The following is a 13149-nucleotide window of genomic DNA, read 5'->3' as shown; positions in this document are numbered from 1 at the left end:
AAGGGGCGTGTTCGGCAACAACTTGGCAGCCTGACCTTACCTTCTTTGAGGAAGCATAACGTGAGCTACAAAGCTCCAATTAAGATGATTCCAAGTGCATTAGAAAGAAGACACTCTGAGCTTTCCAATGATATATGATAGTCTATATTGAAGTAGAGGATTGATACTCAAATTTTGGGCAACATTTAGCATGAATGTAAAGTCAAGAAGAAGGAAATCAAGTTGTTAGCAACAACTTGGGCTAGCAACGCCCAAGTCTCAAAGCTCACTCCCAGGAAAACACAATGCACGTTGGCAACGTGCATTAAGGCTAGCGTTATTGGCAAAAACGCTAAGCCATTGGGCCAGAAGCATCATGAATGAACTCCTCCTTCCATGTCTAGCAACACTTCTTCCATTGAGCCAAGAATTAAACAAAGAGAAAGCCCACATTGCTAGCCCAATTGAAGATCTTTGAAGGAGTTTTAGGACTAATATAAATAGAGATTGAGTTTGTACTTGAAGGGGACTTTTTGACACTTAGACTTTTTTTTTACTCTTAGCACTTTTATTTGGAGAACTCTCTAGCACTTCCGGGAGGATACCCGGAGAGCTATTTTGGTTCTTCTGGGAACTTCTCTTCTTCACTTTTAAGCTTTAAGCTTTCTCTTTCACTTTTGAGTTCTAAGCATTTCCTTATTCTTCATCATCTTTCTTTACACTTGGTTTAATTTTGGTTTATGGCAATTGTTGTTGAAATAGGAGCTATGACTCACTAAACCCCATTTTCATTAGGGGGAAGAGCTCTGCTTGTTTGAATGCATTGATGAACTCATCTTTTCCTACTCAATTCAAGTGGTTAATCTAAAGAGGAAACTCTTGTTCTTTAAAGATTCAACCACCATTGAGAGAGGGGTTAATCTATATGAATTATGTGGTGAATTTGAGGAATGAGCCATATAATTCAGTTTAGAGTTCATCCTTTCATAATTCCTTTAATCAATACACCTTGGTTAGTATGTGAGATGTAACTTTCCTTGGTTGAGATTGTGGGAGTTGTGTGGCTGGATTAGAATTGAGCTTCATCTCTCCTCATGAACAATTAGATCACGAGAGTGGCAATTGGTTATGTTGAGAGAAATTGGGTCACCAAGAGATTGGGACTCAATTACCCACTTGCCATAGATCTATACCCATGATTGAGAAGGATTTGACTAACATCAATTCATGAAAACTTGCATCTCTGATCCCTAATGATCCTCTCCACCATTAATCCTTATTTCTTTTGCTTTTAGTTGTTTAACTACCCATAACCCAAATTCCCTTCTACATTCTGTCAATTTACTATTCTTGTTATCTATATTCTGTTCCTTTAGTTCTTGCTATTTACTCTTATGTTCTTTAAATTTCTGTACTCTTTAATTCCTTGCAATTTATCTTTGATGTTATTTAAGTTTCTTGCACTTTAAGTTTCCGTTATTTACTTTCACTTTATTTCTCTCTTCTAGTTCTTTACATTCTTTGCCATTTAAATTCTTGCAATTATGTTCAAAAATCAAAATGCTCATGAAATCAAAACTATGTTTGCTTGACTAAATCTACCATCTAACTAAAGTTGCTTAATCTACTAATCTCCGTGGGATCGACCTCACTCTTAGTGAGTTTTATTACTTGATGCGACCCGGTATACTTGCCGGTTGTACGTGAAATCTAATTTTAACGTATCACCAGGATGTTGCAAATCTGGCGTTAAACACCCAGAATGGTATCCATTCTGGCGTTTAATGCCCAGATGGCTATCCTTACTGCCGGTAAACGCCCAATAGATGCTTCTTTTGGGCGTTAAATGCCCAAAATAGCTTTTATTGGCATTTTCACACTAGTGAGCTTCTTTTTGTTATTTTATCCTCTGAATCTTTCTGTAACTCTGTGAACTCATGCAATTGCTATTTTACCTTGAAGATAATTAATATGAACCTGTAAAATTATCATTTAACTAACAAATATGCTTTGTTAATGGCTAGGTTGCCTCCCAGCAAGCGCTTCTTTATTTTCTTTAGCTAGACTATTACTGAGCTTTGATCAAGTCTCAGTTTTGAGCATTCTTGCTCAAAATTGCTTTCAAGATAATGTTTGACTCTCTGTCCATTGACAATGAATTTTTTGTTAGAGTCATTATCCTGAAGCTCTACATATCCATATGGTGACACACCTGTAATCACATATGGTCCTCTCCACCGGGATTTCAACTTTCCGGGGAATAATTTGAGCCTAGAGTTAAACAGCAGAACTTTCTGCCCTGGCTCAAAGACTCTGGATGACAGCTTCTTATCATGCCATCTTTTTGCTTTCTCTTTGTAAATTTTTGCATTTTCGAAAGCATTGAGTTTGAATTCCTCTAGCTCATTTAACTGGAGCAATCATTTTTCTCCAGCTAACTTGGCATTAAGGTTTAGGAATCTAGTTGCCCAGTAGGCCTTGTGTTCCAGTTCCACTGGTAAGTGATAGGCTTTTCCATACACAAGCTAGTATGGAGAGGTCCCTATAGGAGTCTTGAATGCTATTCTGTATGCCCACAGAGCATCATCCAAGCTTCTTGCCCAATCCTTTCTATGGTTAATAACAGTCCGTTCCAATATTCTTTTAATTTCTCTATTAGAGACTTCAGCTTGCCCATTTGTCTGTGGATGATATGGAGTTGCCACCTTGTGGCTAACTCCATATTGAACCATAGCAGAGTAAAGCTGTTTATTGCAGAAATGAGCGCCCCTATCACTAATTAGTACTCTAGGGACACCAAATCTGTTGAAGATGTATTTCTGAAGGAATTTCAGCACTGTCTTAGTATCATTAGTGGGTGTTGCAATAGCCTCCACCCATTTGGATACATAATCCACTGCCACCAGAATATAAGTGTTTGAGTATGATGATGGGAAAGGCCCCATGAAGTCAATACCCCATACATCAAACAACTTAATTTCCAATATCTCTTGTTGAGGTATGGCATAACCGTGAGGCAGATTGCCAGATCTTTGGCAACTGTCACAATTACGTACAAACTCTCGGGAGTCTTTCTAGAGAGTAGGCTAGTAGAAGCCACATTGGAGGACTCTTGTGGCTGTTCGCTCACTTCCAAAATGTCCTCCATACTGTGATCCATGGCAATGCTAGAGGATCTTCTGTGCTTCTTCTTTAGGCACACATCTAGGGATTACTCCGTCTGCACATCTCTTGAAGAGATATGGTTCATTCCAAAGATAGTACTTTGCATCCGAGATCAATTTTTTTTATTGCTGTCTACTATACTCTTTGGGTATGAATTTCACAGCCTTGTAGTTTGCAATGTCTGCAAACCATGGTACTTCCTGGATGGCAAAGAGTTGTTCATCTGGAAAGTTTTCAAAGATCTCAGTAAGAGAGAGGGACGCCCCTTCTACTGGTTCTATTTGGGACAGGTGATCTGCTACTTGGTTCTTTGTCCCTCTTCTGTCTCTTATTTCTATATCAAACTCTTGCAGAAGCAACACCCATCTTATGAGTCTGGGTTTTAAATCCTACTTTGTGAGTAGATATTTAAGAGCAGCATGGTCAGTGTACACAATCACTTTTGATCCTACTAAATAAGATCTGAACTTGTCAATGGCGTAAACCACTGCAAGTAACTCTTTTTCTGTGGTTGTGTAGTTCTTCTGTGCGTCATTTAAAACATGACTGGCATAATAAATGACGTGCAGAAGCTTGTTATGCCTTTATCCCAACACTGCACCAATGGCATGGACACTGGCATCACACTTTAGTTCAAATGGTAATGTCCAGTCTGGTGCAGAGATGACTGGTGCTGTGACCAGCTTAGCTTTCAGAGTCTCAAACGCCTGCAAACACTCCTTATCAAAGATAAATGGCATGTCAGCAGCTAGCAGATTACTCAAAGGTTTTGCAATTTTTGAAAAATCTTTTATAAAACTCCTATAGAATCCTGCATGCCCTAGAAAGCTTTTGATTGCCTTAACATTGGCAGGTGGTGGTAATTTTTCAATTACCTCTACCTTAGCTTGATCCACCTCTATTCCCTTGTTCAAAATTTTGTGCCCAAGGACAATTCCTTCGGTCACCATAAAGTGACATTTCTCCTAGTTTAAAACCAGGTTAGTCTTTTGGCACCTCTTTAGAACAAGTGCTAGATGGTCAAGACAGAAGCTGAATGAGTCTCCAAATACTGAAAAGACATCCATGAAGACTTCCAAAAATTTTTCCACCATATCAGAGAAAATAGAGAGCATGCACCTTTGAAAGGTTGCAGGTGCATTGCACAGACCAAATGGCATCCTTCTATATGCAAATACTCCAGATGGACATGTGAATGCTGTTTCCTCTTGATCCTAGGGATCTATTGCAATTTGATTATAACCTGAATATCCATCCAGAAAGCAGTAGTAATCATGACCTACTAGTCTTTCTAGCATCTAGTCTATGAATGGTAAAGGAAAATGATCCTTTTTGGTAGCTGTATTGAGCCTTCTGTAATCAATACACATACGCCACCCTATAACTGTTCTTGTAGGAACTAGTTCATTTTTTTAATTATGAACCACTGTCATGCCACCCTTCTTAGTGGTCAGGGCTCACCCAGGGGCTATCAGAAATAGGATAAATAATCCTAGCCTCTAGTAATTTAGTGAGCTCCTTCTGCACCACCTCATTCATGGCTGGATTCAGCCGCTTATGTGGTTGAACCACTGGCTTAGCGTCATCCTCCAATAGGATCTTGTGCATGCATCTGGCTGGGCTAATGCCCTTAAGATCACTGATGGACCACCCAAGAGCTGTCTTGTGTGTCCTCAGCACTTGAATTAGTGCTTCCTCTTCCTGTGGCTCTAAGATAGAGCTTATGATTACAGGAAAAGTGTCACCTTCTCCCAGAAATGCATATTTCAGGGATGGTGGTAATGGTTTGAGCTCGGGTTTAGGAGGTTTCTCCTCTTCCTGAGGGATTTTCAGAGGTTCTATTATTATCTCTGGTTCCTCCAGATCAGGCTGAACATCTTTAAAGATATCCTTTAGCTCTGATTCGAGACTCTCAGTCGTATTGACCTCTTCTACCAGAGAGTCAATAATGTCAATGCTCATGCAGTCGTTTGGGGTGTCTGGATGCTACATAGCTTTGACAACATTCAACTTAAACTCGTCCTCATTAACTCTCAGAGTTAATTCCCCTTTTTGGACATCAATGAGGGTTCATCCAATTGCTAGGAAAGGTCTTCCTAGAATGAGAGTTGCACTCTTGTGCTCTTCAATTTCCAGCACCACAAAGTCAATGGGAAAGGTGAATGGCCCAACATTGACAATCATGTCTTTAATCACGCCTGATGGGTATTTAATGGAGCCATCAACAAGTTGGAGACATATCCGGGTTGGTTTGACTTCTTCAGTCAAACCAAGCTTCTTGATAGTGGATGCAGGTATTAGGTTGATACTTGCTCCAAGATCACATTGAGCTTTCTTGGTACAAGTACCCTCTAATGTGCATGGTATTATGAAGCTTACGGGATCTTTAAGCTTCTCTGGTAAGCTTTTCAGAATGATTGCACTGCATTCTTCAGTGAGGTAAACTTTTTTAGTTTCTCTCCAATCCTTCTTATGACTTAAGATCTCTTTCATGAACTTAGCATAAGATGGTATTTGCTCAAGTGCCTCTACAAACGGAATCTTTATTTCAAGAGTCCTGAGATAGTCTACAAAGCAGGCAAATTGCTTATCCTGTTCTGCTTGGTGGAGTTTTTGAGGATAAGGCATTTTGGCTTTGTATTCCTCAACCTTAGTTGCTGTAGGTTTGTTTCCTATAGATGTGGTTGGAGAAGCCTTTTTAGAGGGGTTGCTATCAGCACTTGTATGTGTCTGATCCCTCACTGGCATTTGAATGCCATGGTTGGAAGCTGGATTGGCGTTGGATGGCAACTCCTTACCTGTTTCTGGCATTTGAACGCGAGAACTGAGCTTCCCTTGGGTGTTTAACGCCAACTCCTTGCCTGTTTGTGGCGTTTAAACGCCAGAACTGAGCATGGGTTGGGCGTTCAATGCTAGCTCTCCACCCTTTTCTGGCGTTTGAGCGCCAGAATTATTCCTCTCTGGGCTCTTACTGTCCTCAGAGGGATTTTGGGTAGCAGTTTGTTCTTTTCTTGGCTTCCTGCTGCCTTGAAGTGAGGTATTTAATGTCTTTCCACTTCTTAATTTAACTGCTTGGCACTCTTCTATTATTTGTTTTGATAACTTCTATTCTGTTTGCTTCAACTGTACTTCCATGTTCATATTAGCCATTCTTGTGTCTTGTAGTGTCTCCTTGAATTCGGCTAGTTGTTTTGTTAGAAAATCTAATTGCTGATTGAATTCAGTAACTTGTTCTGCAGAACTGAGTTCAGCAGTTACTATTTTAGCCTCTTCTTTCATGGAAGGTTCACTACTTAGGTACAGATGCTGATTTCTAGCAACTGTATCAATGAGCTCTTGAGCTTCTTCAATTGTCTTTCTCATGTGTATAGATCCACCAGCTGAGTGGTCCAAAGACATATGAGCTTTCTCTGTAAGCCCATAATAGAAGATGTCTAACTGCACCTACTCTGAAAATATTTCAGAGGGGCATTTTCTTAGCATCTCTCTATATCTCTCCCAGGCATCATAAAGAGATTCATTATCTCATTGTTTAAAGCCTTGGATGTTCAGCCTTAGCTGTGTCATTCGTTTTGGAGGGAAATATTGATTCAGGAATTTTTTTGACAGCTGTTTCCATGTCCTTATCCTAGCCTTAGATTGGTTATTTAACCACCTCTTAGCTTGGTCTTTTACAGCAAATGGTCTTTTTCCATGTCCTTATGTAGACATCTTGATCTACTTCCTTATCATGTACTGTGTCAGTAATTTGTAAAACCTGTGCCAGGAACTCTGTAGGTTCTTCTTGTGGAAGACCAGAATATTGGCAACTTTGCTGCACCATGATAATGAGCTGAGGATTCAACTCAAAACTACTAACTCTAATGGAGGGTATACAGATACTACTCCCATATGAAGCAGTAGTGGGGTTGGCATATGACCAGAGTCCTTCTGGACTGTTCATTTCCACTTAGGTCCATGATGGAGAAAGGGAGATGTTGTGAATTGGAGATTCAAATAGTATTAAAATATTTTTTATTAAATTATTTTTTTAGAAAACGGAAATTAAAAAAATAAAATAAAACAAAATAAAAAATGGGTGAGGATTTTCGAAAAATGAAGAGAGAGAAAAAGTGGTTAGAAAGTTTTGAAAAAGATATGATTTTTTTAAAAATTTTAAAAAGGATATGATTTGAAAAAGATATGATTTTTTTGAAAAACTTGACAACTAAGATATGATAAGATAAAATTTTGAAATTGAAATCTGAATTTTTTTGAAAAATTTCGAAATATTTGCTTAAAAATAGTTAGAAAAGATATTTTTTATCTTTGAATTTTATGATGAAAGAGAAAAACACATAAAAGACACACAACTTAAAATTTTTAGATCTAATACTCCTTGTTTTCGAAAATTTTGGAGGGAAAACACCAAGGAACACCAAACTTAAAAATTTTAAGATCAAAACACAAGGAAGACTCAAGAACACTTTGAAGACTCACAAGAACAACAAGAACATGAAGATAGAACACCAAACTTAAAATTTGTAGAAAACCAAATTAAAATTTTCGAAAACTAAAGAAAAATTCACAAGAGAACACCAAACTTAAAGTTTGGCACAAGATTTAAAAAGAAGATACCTAATTGCCAAGAACACAAGCACAAAGCTCTAGCCAACTGAGCTATAAATTTAACATGTTTTAAAAAGATATTTTTAAAGGAAAACAAAAACATGCAATTCGAAAATTGAAAGATAAAGAAAAGCATGCAATTGACACCAAACTTAAAATATGACACTAAACTCACAGAAAAACTCAAAATTAATAAAGAAAAATAATATTTTGGAAAAATTTTTGAAAAGAAAATAAAAGACTCTGACCCAAAAGACAAAATTTTCCTAATCTAAGCAACAAGATTCACCGTCAGTTGTTCAAACTCAAACAATCCCCGGTAACAGCGCCAAAATCTTGGTGCACGAAATTGTAAATCACACTTTTCACAATTCGTACCACTAACCAGCAAGTGCACTGGGTCGTCCAAGTAATACCTTACATGAGTAAGGGTCGAATCCCACGGAGATTGTTGGCTTGAAGCAAGCTATGGTAATCTTGTAACTCTTAGTCAGGATAATAATAATTCTCAGTTTTGATTGGTAATAAATAAAAAGCATGGATTAAATAATACTTGTTATGCAGTAATGGAGAATATGTTGGAGTTTTGGAGATGCTTTGTCTTCTCAATCTCTGCTTTTCCCCTGTCTTCTTCTTCACACACACAAGGTTCTTCCTGTAACATCCCGCATTTTTGAAAATCTAATTATAAATAAATTGTGATTTTATTTTATTAAGTTTAAACTTTATAATTTTAAAAATTATTTTATTGGAGATAATTAAATAGATTCGGAGATAATTTCATTTTAAATCAAATAAGATTCTTAAGTAATTTTCTATAATGGAATATTTTGTATAATTTTAGTAACTGAAAAATAAGAAAGAGTTGTATGATTTAATTCAAGCAACTATTATTCTAAAAGGATTACGATTTATTTTATTAATTTGATATCTTATTTCATAAATTAGTCAATTAAGAATAATTAAATTAGTTTTATTAATATTTGGAGTTTAAGTTAATCAATATTCTTATGTAATTTTTATAATTGGTTATTTCATATGTTTTGGAAATAAAATTTAGTGATGGAAGTATTATATAATTTAATTTAAGTAATTTCTATTATGAATAAATTATGGTTTATTTTATTAATTTGAGCTCCTAGAGATTAATTTATTAGGAATGATTAAATGGATTTTTATAAATACTTAAAGTTTAAGTAATTTTATTATAATTAGATATTTTGTAAATAGAAATTAAAGTTTCGGTGATACAAAAATAATAAAGAATTATATCATTTAATTTGAATAATTAGTATTGAGTTTAAACTATATTTTATAAAATGTAATTAGTATGCTTATTCTATAATTTAAATTAAAAATAATTGTTTGAACTCATTGATATATTGATAAATAAAATCTTATGCACTTTAAAAGTAATTTTTATAGCATTATATTTAAATTCTAAATTGTTATCCTCTCATAAATGTTTTGTAAAATTGTTAAATTACTCGTATATATATATTTTTCTTAGTCTTATGTTTCTTATTTTATACGTACTGTTAGTATCTAATACGTGTCCTTCCTAACCAATTAAACACACACACGCACCGGTATACTCATCTCCTCCTTATAACCCCACGTTTACCCATCCTTACCATTTATCTTCAAAAGAATGTATATCATATATATGTGGACAGCAAAATAAAAGGGGAAGCCAAAATTAGAGTGGGAGTGACGGAGAGGGAGAGTCCGAACCAAAGGGAGCCAGAGGATGAGAGGAGAGGACAGGGGAAGGGAAGGAAGAGGCGTTGCCGGTGATGAACACAGCCACCGTCGCAGCTTTCTGACCGCCACACCACCAAACCCTAGCCGTTATAGAGGAGAGGGTGATCGAAGTAGAGAAGCACCGCGTGAAGGAAGGAAGTTCCATCGTCAGCGCTGCTTTTAGGGGAAGCCGCTACCACCACGGCGGGGAAACGAACATGGGAGAAGAGGTTTCGTTGATGCTGTCACAGAGGAAGAGGACGAGACGTGTGTGAGAGAGTGACGCGCCGAGGAGGGACCATTCCTCTGCCGCTGCCGCTGCCGGAATCTTCGGTCGCCGCCATCAATAGTGGTGAGTCAGTTAAACCCTAGCCATGAGAACCACCATCTCTGAACCTTTGCCGCTCTGTAAATACCCAGTATCTACCTCTGATGTTCTTGACTATGTTATGTTTGTTGGAGCTTGTCTCCATGGAGTTACTGGCGGGGTGTTGCTGCTGCCGGAACCACCGCGGGGTGCTGCTAGGAATCGCTGCTGCCCTGCTTCCGCTATACTTAGGTTTAACATCCATTGGCCTGGGTTAGCCTTTTCCCCTTATTTCTGCTCCAATTGCACGCTCTATTCTGCCGATTTCTTATTAAATTGCTTGTTCTTGTTTTAATTTAAATTTGGCCTGTGCTCCGTTTTAAATTACCAGAGCTGTTTCTGCCTTTCGATTCCATTGAATTCGAAATCTTCATTTCACTGCAACCATGGTCATTGTTGTGGAAGTTAATGCTACTGCCGTCCCGGTTGTGTTGAGATGTAGTGCTGCTGCTTTCTGGGCAGAAACGGTTGCGTGACTAGTAGAGGTACAGCCAGCTGTCTCGCAACAATTCTGCCAACGGTCTCTTGTAATTGCGACATCGAGGTAGGGGGTTTAAAATGATTTTAATTTTAGAATGCCCGCAAGGTTTATTGAGTAATCTGCAAATAGTCTTAATTGTTGTGAGTGATTAATTGATGATATGAATGCTAAAATGTGTTTGTGAAGTATAATTGGAATTATTGATAGCGAAATTGATTGGTTGTGTGGATGTTGAATTGTGGCTGTGAATTTATTGAAATTGAGGATTTTGTGGAATTGATTGATCATGGGTGGAATATGAAATGTTGAAGAGTGATTGATGAAAATTCTGAATTTTGATGGATTATGTTGGAATTGTTGCTGTTGAGATGGTTTTATAATTATTCTATCGGTGATGGATTTAGTTGATGATTGACTGGAATTGGGTTTAGAGAATGTTTAAAGGATTGAATTTGAGATGTTGAATTACTTGCTGAACAAGCTGAGCTTTGAAATTAAACGGCAACTTTGAAAGTGAGTTAGTAACTCTATAGTGACTGAAATTATAAGAATTGAAATGTTAAGTAAATTATATTAAGTGTAATTGTGGAAATTCAATTTTTAAGGTTTCGTATCAGTTAGAGAACTAGTTATGATTTTCTAAAGTTGAATTCCAAAATCTGAGTTTCTGCATAACTTCTAAACTGAGTCAGCAGTTTTGAAAAGCTATAACTAATTCTGTGTTTATCGGAATTGCGTGAAACCAAATCTGGGTTAAACTTGGGGATACAAGGAACTAAACTGGTAAATTTGAGACTTTTTCATTAAGTTTATGATTTATGGTAAATTTTTGAATTGGGGATGTCAAATCTGGTTTTTCTGCAGAACGTTTAACACAGCAGCAACTTGATTCCTTTAATAGAAATTCTGCACTTGGAATTTTGAAATGGAACCAATTTTAAATGAAACTTTAGTCCTATTATTTTTATGTCGTAAAATTTCAGAATGGTTGAACTTGCGGTTTAAAAGATACAAATTTTTGAAATACGATGCATTATGCAGCAAAGGCCAGATTCTGTTTTCTTAAATCAGTAAATTTGGAAGTTTATAACTTTTGAACCTGGTTGGATATCGAGGTGCAACCAATTGGAAGTAAAAATTAAGTATGTTTAGCATATGTGAAGTAAATTTCAGGGCTATCCATGTTTTAATGAGTAAGTTATGGGACTTGGAAGAAGATAAGTTCATTAACTTTTAAAACAGAATTTTGCAGAAAATTAGTCAGCTTCTAGGTTATATAACTTCTTCATTAAAAATGATATTAACCTGAAACCAATTGGAAAAGAAACTTGGATGAGTGTAGTTGAACTGTATTAATTTTCAAAGTCATTGGATTTAACTTGGATTTTATATTGAATTTTGAATATCACATGCTGCTGCTGTTTTTCTGGTTTTACTCACTGCAGAGCAGTCTCGGTTTTTCCTTTATTCCTAAGGCTAGAGAAACCAGAAAATTATGATCTTTAGTTTGTTAGAAAGCTTATTTTAAGACGAACGCCTGGACATAAAGTTTGCGCAATTCCGAGTTCATTTGCTATATAAAAACAGAAAAGAAGATAGGGTGCTGGGAATGCTTGAGTAAGAGTTATGAGTTCATAAAACTAAAGATGAACCTTAGTGAAATATGGCTGTTTCAATGTTGGAATTTGCTTGTTTCTGAATTGAATTGATATTGGAAAGGTTAAAAAGAGTTTGGTGGATTGTTTGGTTAGGACCCGTAAGGGTGGCTAAGTCCTATTTTTAAAGGAGATTATGTCCGAATTTTTATAAAAGTATAAGGACTTAATCAAAGTCAATATTTAAGGTTTATTTAATGATAATAACTTCCATGATTCTTTTAAGAAAAGATTATTTGGTATATGAGATTGTTGGCAAGGGCGTGGGTCTTGTCCCGCTTGCGTATTTGTAATTATGAAAGAAAAAGGGAAGAGTAATGTACTTATTGTATGATTATCTGTTGCTTGAAGCAACCCAAGAGATATTTATTTGTTGCTTGAGGCAACCCAAGAGATAGTGTTTGCTTATTTGTTGCTTAATGCAACCCAAGAGATATTATATATATTTGTTGCTTAATGCAACCCAAGAGATATTATATATATATGTTGCTTAATGCAACCCAAGAGATATTATTTATTTATCTGTTGCCCTGAGGCAACCCAAGAGTAATTTTCCGTTCCCAAGAGTATATTTCCTGCGAGTAGAAAGCAGAGGCTGTCTCAATAGAGCTGCTAATAATTATATGCGCATTTATTTGAATGGAAAATCGTATCCGGAAAATCGTGGACTCGTGACCGGATAAATGTCGGGAAGGCAGGTGCTAACCGACACATGAGCTCATGGCCTGCACTAGGACTAGACATTCATCATATGCATCTATGTGACATTGTTTGGGTGTGTATATTGTAATTGGAATGCCTAAGTGAATAATTCTGTTTAACTGCTAATTGCTATACTTGATGTAATTGCTCTTGATTGTGTTTGAACCTCATTACCTGTGTTTGTAACTGATTGCTTGGAATGTAGTGATTGGATGTTGATTGAGCTGTTTGGGCTGAGGCCGTGACTGGTATGCTTGAGGTCTAGTTTCGTATAAAGTATCTGACTGGTTCAGCATAGACTTAATGAACCTATGCTCGGAGCAGGATGATCCTTTATACCGCGTAGGTAACTTCTTTTATGTTAAGGTCTAGAAAAGTATGAAAAATCAAACTGGTTCAGCATAGACTTAATGAACCTATGCTTGGAACAGGTTGGTCATTCATACAGT

The sequence above is a fragment of the Arachis duranensis genome, chromosome 9 (assembly GCF_000817695.3).
Source record: "Arachis duranensis cultivar V14167 chromosome 9, aradu.V14167.gnm2.J7QH, whole genome shotgun sequence".
In the NCBI taxonomy this organism is placed as follows: Eukaryota; Viridiplantae; Streptophyta; class Magnoliopsida; order Fabales; family Fabaceae; genus Arachis; species Arachis duranensis.
Note: the sequence above shows the minus strand (reverse complement) of the source record.